The sequence below is a fragment of the Melanerpes formicivorus genome, unplaced genomic scaffold (assembly GCF_026170545.1).
Source record: "Melanerpes formicivorus ecotype bairdi unplaced genomic scaffold, bMelFor1.0.p_v2 SCAF_46, whole genome shotgun sequence".
In the NCBI taxonomy this organism is placed as follows: domain Eukaryota; kingdom Metazoa; phylum Chordata; class Aves; order Piciformes; family Picidae; genus Melanerpes; species Melanerpes formicivorus.
Genome location: NW_027142398.1, coordinates 5,034,866 through 5,040,865, shown reverse-complemented (window position 1 = coordinate 5,040,865; position 6,000 = coordinate 5,034,866).

Sequence of the window (6,000 nt, the reverse complement as noted above, 5' to 3'; positions counted from 1 at the left end):
TCCCCCTTGGCAGGAGGAATCTCTTCCTCTTGGGCTCTTGCTTTAGGTTTGGGTCTTTTAGGTTGGTTTTGGTTTTTTCCCCTAAGCTGAGAGAGCTAAAAAGCTATCAGTGGGTAGCAGAGGTTCAGGAGCTGAGGGAGAACAGCTGAACCCCAGCATGGAAGGGACTGCTGGAGCTCACCCAGCCCAAGCCCCTGCTCCAGCAGGGCTCCCACAGCAGCTTGCCCAGGGGCACAGTGCCCAGGGGGGGTTGGAAGCTCTCCAGAGGAGACTCCACAGCCTCTCTGAGCAGCCTGCTCCAGGCCTCCAGCAGCCTCACCCCAGAGAAGTTTCTCCTCCTGTTCAGGTGGAACCTCCTGGGCTCCAGATTGTGCCCCTTGCCCCCTGCCCTGGGCACCTCACTCAGCTCCCTGCCCTGCCTTCACCTCACGCTGCTTCCCCTCTGGAGTTCAGCTCAGTTGCCTATTCTGCAGGTGCAGAAGTGGAGGGCAGAAGGAGAAGCCTCACTCAGGGTCTGCTCCCAGCCAGCAATCCTGCCTCCTCATCCAGCCAACTGCAGCAGGAGGAGGAGGAAATCCCCCACGAGCTCCTGATGAGGACCACTTTAAAAGAGCTCAGTGTAATGCAGCAGGGAGAGCAGGGGAAGCACAGAGCCATTTGTCAGCCGGGGCCTCGGAGCCGGCAGCCAGAGAGAGCTTCACCTCCCTCCCCCTGCTGCAAAAGCGATTGGAATCTGCACAGCAGGGGATGGATGGGCTGGGGCTGGAGCATCTCCTGGCTGCACAGTGTTTGAGTGCAGCTGTCACAGGCAGCCACCCCAGGGATGGAGGTGTCAGGGGGCAGCTGGATCTGGGGGGGAAGCAGAGCTCAGGCTGCTGGGGATGGATCCCTCCTGCCCCTCCCTGTGCCTGGCAGAGCTGCCAGCAGCACCTGGGGATGCCTTCAGCTCTGGATCCACTGAAACCTGAGTGCATTCCTCTGCCTGGCAGCCTGGGCCTGGAGGCAGAGCACAGGAGTAAATTCTGAGTGCAGCAAGGGGTAGAGCACAACTGGGAGGCCAGGCTGCTCCAGAGGCATAATCAGGCTATTAGGTGAATGCATTTGCTGTGCACCCAGCCAAAACGTTTCATTAGAGCAACAGGGCTCCTCCTCCCCTGCTCATAAATTAACCTCTCTGGAGGGCTGGAGCTGCTGGGAGGAGGCAGCCTCCAGATGAGAGCCTGCACCTCTCGCAGGGAGCCTGGGAGCCTGGAGCCTGGAGCCTGGCTGGGGCTCTCAGTGTGGGATGCTGAGCACTGGGGTGGAGGTTGGCCTCTGAGCCCACAGTAGTTCACACAGAGAGCTTCCTTCTCTTCCCCTCCTTTCCCCCAGCCCAGGCTCTGTCCTTGCTTTCACACAGTTGAGTATTTCTCATCTTTGCCCTGAGTCTGTCCAGGGTCTGGCAGCAGCCCCAAGGCAGAAGCCTGAGGGAGAGCAGAGCCCCCTCAAGCCCCCAGGCTGTGCTCCCTGCCCACCCAGCAGCCAGCCAGGACAGAATCCTTGCTCTGGCAGGCTGTGAGCTTGCAGGGTCTGAGGATGGCAGCCCTGGGGCTGGGGCCTGCAGTGGGATGTGGAAGGACAGAGCTCTGGCTGCCAGCTCGCTGCTGCCGCCCAGCCCTCCCCGGCCCTGGCACCTCTGGCAGCCAGGCAGAGCTGGGGAGGCAGCGTGGGCTGGGAAATTGTTGTTTGTGTTCACAGAAGCTGCAGATCAGATGCTCTGAGCTGTGAAGCAGCCTCAGTGCTCATGGCAGTGCTGGCAGAGGGAGAAGGGGCTGCAGAGGCAGCTTCTGAAAGCATTCTGTGGCTGCTCTGCTGCAGCAGCTTCTGCTGCAGGGCTTCTGCTGCCCCCAAGCCCTCTCCCTCCTGCAGAGCCTCTCCCAGGGCCACCTGCAGACCCTTCAACCCCAAATGCACAAAGTCAGCTCCCTTCCACCGGGGCTGTGTGAGCACTGGCACAGGCTGCCCAGGGAGGCTGTGGCTGCCTCCTCCCTGGAGCTGTCCAGGGCCAGGCTGGATGAGGCCCTGAGCAGCCTGAGCTGGTGGAGCTGTCCCTGCCTGTGCCAGGGGCTGGCACTGGACCATTTTCAAGGTCCCTTCCAACCCAACCATTCTGTGAGTCTGAACTACAACTCCCTCAAAGGAGGCTGGGGGTGGGTGGGGTTGGTCTCTCCTGTGAAACAAGAGACAGGATGAAGGGAAACAGCCTCAGGCTGTGCCAAGGGAGGCTCAGGTTGGGTATTAGGAACAATCTCTTTCCAGCAAGGGCTCTCAGGCACTGTCCCAGGCTGCCCAGGGAGGTGGTGGAGTCCCCATCCCTGGGGGGGTTAAAAGCCATGCAGAGGTGGTGCTGGGGGACCTGGTGCTGGGGGACGTGGGGCAGGGGCTCAGCAGCAGTGCTGGGTGGGGAGCCCTGGGGGAGCTGTTTCTGCCTGCTGATCTCAGGGGTCCCCTCCCACCTCAGCAGCTCTATGCTTCTGAGATTCCAACGTGGCCAAGGTCCCCAGGCCCCAGGGGACAGCCTCTGGTCACCCAGCCCTGATGTGGGCACAGAGTGGTTTGAATGCAGCCAAGGCTCTGCAGCAGGCAGGCTGGGGCCAGCTGCTGAAAAGTTCTGGGTGCAGCCTTGCAGCCCTCCTGGGAGTCTCCCTCAGGATAACTGACTCCATATCAGGGCAGGGTGGAGGCAAAGCTCTTACTGAGCAGTGCTCACTCCAGGAGTCCTTTGCAGCTGCAGGGCTCTGGGCAGGCCTGGGGCTAGCAACATTTGCTCTCATTTATCAATTGCTGGCTCCCCAGAGCTCCACGGGGAAAGATTTCCTCTCTGGCTCATGCTGAAAGGGTTTCTGTGGCTGTGGGGAGAGGGAAGGTGGCCTGGCAGTGACCCTGGGTGGAAGGTGCTGGCCTGGGGGTGGGTGCAGCCCTGGCTGTTGGTTTGGTCCTGGCTGCTGGGGGTTGGGGTCTGTGGGTTTTGGGGCTAGTCTTTTGTTCACTCTCTCCTGGGCCTGCCTGGCTGCTCCTTGAGCTGGGATTTGGCTGATGCCTGGGGAAGGTCCTTCCAAGCTGGGTGTGTGATGCTTGTGCTGATTCCCTGAATGAACCCTGAATGAATGAACCCTGAGTGGGACTGAGAGCCCCAAGGCTGCCTTGCAGCCAGTGCTGTGCCCCCAGAGCCCAGGGCCAGCTTCTCCCTTCAGCTACCATCTCCCAGAGCTGGAGGCCAGCACCCCCAGCTCTGCCTTGCTGGCCTGGGCACTGCAGCCTCCCTGGCATTCCACCTGCCTTTGCTGCTGGGAGAGGCTGGGCTGCTCCCACTGAGGCAGGAAGGTGCTGGGCACCAAGAACAGCCTGGTGAGGTCAGGGGGGCAGGCTCAGGTCCCTGTCCCCTTGGCAAGAGCCAGTTTCTCTGCTGGCATCCCTTTGGCTCAGGCATCCCAGCAGGCAGGGGCCTGGGCAGGGTGCTGGCAGGCACCTGGCAGCTCTGCCCTCCTGCTGCTGAGGCTCAGCCAGCCCCCAGCAGCTCTCTGCCTGCTTCCCCCGAGCTGGCAGGGCCTGGGGGGTGCTGGGAGCTGCAGCATATGGTGCAAGTCACCAGAAGTGCACCCAGCAGCAGCAGGCTCTGGGAAATGGGTCAGGGAGCAGAGGAGGAGGAGGGAAGCTGTGATGGCACTGCCAGGGCTGGCATGCTGCTGGCAGCCTCCCGGGGGTGCAGTGTGGCAGCTCAGCAGGGCAGCACCCATGGCCACGAGGCAGCAGTGTCCCCCTGTGGGCAGGAGGGCAAGGAAAGGTTGGCAAGAAAAGGTTGGCACATCCCAGAGCCTCCAAAGCCCTGCTGTGGGCACAGCTTTGCCACTGTGCCCTGGCAGAGGCCAGAAGCCATCCTGGCAGGTGCAGGTCTCCAGGTCAGTGCTGCAGGAAGCCTTTGGGGGCACTCTGCAGGGTGCACAGCAGCTCTGCTCACCAGGCAGGATGCTGAGCAGTGGTGGGCACGGGTGCCCAGTGCCAGCCCACCCCCACCCTTCCTCACCTCCTTCCCTGAGCCACCACAGCCACACCATGGGGTGCTGAGGCTGCTGCTCTCCGGGGGGCAGGGGACAGCCTTGTCACAGAGCTGGGCATTGGAGCCTGGCACAGCCCCCACGCTGAGGCTGTGGCTTCAGACAGCCTCCTGCTGCTGGCAGCCCCTGGCAATGGCTCAGCCAGGAGCTGCTGCCTGCCCCTGCTCTGCAGCCCAGCTCCCTGCAGGACCCTTCCTGATCCCAGCCCCTCTGCTTATCACAAGCTCAGCCTTATCAGCTCCTGTCTTGCTGGGCAATTCCTTCCTTTTCATCTCGCTGCCAGCAGCTCTGTTAATCCCCCAGCAGCTGAAGCATGCCATGATTAGCCAGGCAGAGTCAGATCTGGGTCGTGAGGCCCTGATGGAGCCTGCAGGGATGGATCTGTCCAAGGCCATCCAGACTCAGAGCTCCAAAAATCCAGCAGCTGTCCCCAGCCATTTGCTGGGCAGTGGGAAGCTGAATGCCCTCTGCTGCAGCTGCAGGAGGCAGCCCAGGGGCCGTGGGGAGTCTCTCTAGAGAGCTGCCTTTGCCCACCACACCTGCCCAGAGGTCCTGTGGCACTGCTCAGGCTTCTCTCAGGGTTTCTCTTCTGCAGCTGTCTGCCAAGAAGGACACTGAGGGGCTGGGGTGGGTCCAGCTGGGGAAGGGTCTGGAGAACAGGGCTGGGGAGGAGCAGCTGAGGGAGCTGGAGGTGTTCAGGCTGGAGAAGAGGAGGCTGAGGGAGACCTCACTGCTCTCTGCAGCTCCCTGAGAGGAGGCTGGAGCCAGGGGGGGCTTGGTCTCCTCTCCCTGGTATCAAGTGAAAGAAGGAGAGGAAACAAACTCAAGCAGGAGAGGTTTAAGTTGGGGCTGAGGAAAATGTTCTGTACTGAAAGGGTGCTCAGGGCCTGGCAGAGGCTGCCCAGGGAGCTGGTGGAGTCCCCATGCCTGGAGGGGTTCCAGAACTGTGTGGCCATGGCACTGGGGCTGTGGTTTGGTGGCTGTGGTGGTGCTGGGCTGGTGTTGGCCTGGAGGATCTCTTCCAAGCCAAACCATTCTGTCATTCCCTGTGCCCCAGCTCAGCTCCCTCTGGGTGAGTCTCACGGTGCAAAGTCTCAGCACCATGAGCAGAGTCCTGGGCTGGAGAGATTCCTGGAGCACAAACCCTGGGAGCAGGAGGCTGGGAGTGCAGCTTCCTTCCCCAGCAAGGAGCTTGGATGGGGCTGTGGGAAGTTACTCTGTGCCAGCAGGCTGGGGAGAGAGGCTCAGATGTCAGGGGCTTGGCTTGGGTCCCTTCCCATCTATTACAGCCTGGAGATGAAGAATCTGGCTGTGATTTGTAGCGGCTGCAGTGGAGCAGAAAAGCTGCTGACACCTCCCATCCATTGCCCTTCAGTTTCATTTCCTGTGCTCCTGACAGCCCTGGGAACAGGAATCTGGGCAGTGGGAGGCAGGTGGTGTTCCACCAGCAGCACCCTCAGCACCCTCAGCCCAAGTGGTGGGAGGTTGGCTTGAGCAGACTGAAGGAAAGCTGCTTGAAGAGGGCAGATTGAGACTGGAGATGAGAGAGAAACTCCTGCCAGCGAGGCTGGGCAGAGCCTGGCACAGGCTGCCCGGGGAGGCTGAGGATGTTCTCTCCCTGGAGGTGTTCAGGGCCAGGCTGGATGAGGCCTTGAGCAGCCTGGGCTGGTGGAGCTGTCCCTGCCCGTGGCAGGGGCTGGAGCTGGCTGAGCTTTGAGGTCCCTCCCAACCCAAGGGTGCTGTGAACTGGGCACTTCCCAGGGCGTCTCAGAGGGGCTGGGATGTGGAGCTGCCACCAGAGGCTGAAGGAGGATCCACTCCTGCCTGTGGAATGTGTGGGTCCCATTACCTCCCTGCCTGGAAAGCCAAGCCAGGAGGCTGGGTCGAGCTCCTGTCTCTGCCAAAC